Raw genomic sequence first — 1,162 nt, 5'->3', positions numbered from 1 at the left:
TCTCAAAATTTGTAAAAAAATTTTGTTGTTGTTTTTTGTTAATCCTCATCCAAGGATATTTTTCCATTGATTTTTAGAGAGAGTGGAAAGGAAGGGGAGAGAAAGAGAGAAACATCGTTGTGAGAGAGACACATCAATTGGTTGCCTTCACATGAGCCCCTGACCAGAGCCGGGAATCAAGCTCTTGACCTGAATCAAACCTGGGACCCTTTTGTCCCCAGGCTGATGCTCAATCCATTGAGCCAAACCAGCCAGGGCATAATTTGTAGTTGTTTTTAAAAAATATTTTTATGAGCCTACACATTAGTCATGCAGTGGCTCTCTCTTTTAAGATGGCTAAAAACAGTGTCTATGAATTTTACTGTGAGGTATTTGGGAAAGTGTTAAAATACTGTTGGTAGTTGATATTACTGTCTAGTATTCTTTCTTCTCTTGGCTAATAACAGAATCCCACTTTTTCCTTTTATGAATTTCCCTTCCACCATCTAGTAGGGCTGTTTGTCACATGACCTCAACTCCAGCATTGGAGTAGGGATGACTGTCTACTTAAGGATTAATGCAGCTGGTGTCCTTAAGTTGAAGCAAATGGTCATTTACCATTTTGAAAAACTAGAATTTTAAGTATTATGCCAAATCTACTCTGGAAAAACAAAGCTGGGATGATAACATGATTTGCTGAATGTTTTGAGCCCACTGTTGACATCTACTGTTCAGAAAAACAATAAATTTTTTTCGAAATATGACAATGTACCCAGTCACTCAAGAACTCTTGGAGTGTACAATGATGGAGATGTACAATGAAATTAATGTTTTCAGGCCTGCTAACACAACATCCATTCTTCAGCTTATGGGTCCAGGAGTAATTTTGACTTTCAAGTCTTATTATTTAAGAAACCAGTGGCCCGGCACACGAAATTTGTGCACAGGGGAGGGTGTGTTCCTCAGCCTGGCCTGCACCCTCTCCAATTTGGGACCCCTCAAAGGATGTCCTACTGCTTGTTTACAGGGATCGGGCCTAAACCAGCAGTCGGACATCCCTCTCGCAATCCGGGACTGCTGGCTTTTAACCACTCACCTGCCTCCCTGCCTGCCTCACTGCCTGATTGCCTCTAACCAGTCTGCCTGCCGGCCTCCTCACCCCCCACTGCCACCCCCACCCCCC

The 1,162-nt window shown here is 42.8% G+C and overlaps 1 protein-coding gene across 1 annotated transcript in view; it reads right to left on the bottom strand.

Moving 5' to 3' along the window:
* The window catches only part of LOC102775075 (3-oxo-5-beta-steroid 4-dehydrogenase-like), a gene marked incomplete at its 5' end in the record, with an annotated part of 20,498 nt that overhangs the window by 4,159 nt on the left and 15,177 nt on the right, over positions 1 to 1,162 (bottom strand). The gene's annotated exons all lie outside the window — the stretch shown is intronic.

This window comes from Myotis davidii, unplaced genomic scaffold (genome assembly GCF_000327345.1).
Source record: "Myotis davidii unplaced genomic scaffold, ASM32734v1 scaffold1231, whole genome shotgun sequence".
In the NCBI taxonomy this organism is placed as follows: domain Eukaryota; kingdom Metazoa; phylum Chordata; class Mammalia; order Chiroptera; family Vespertilionidae; genus Myotis; species Myotis davidii.
The sequence above is the reverse complement of the archived record's forward strand: the minus strand, read 5'-3'. Positions and strand labels throughout refer to the sequence as shown.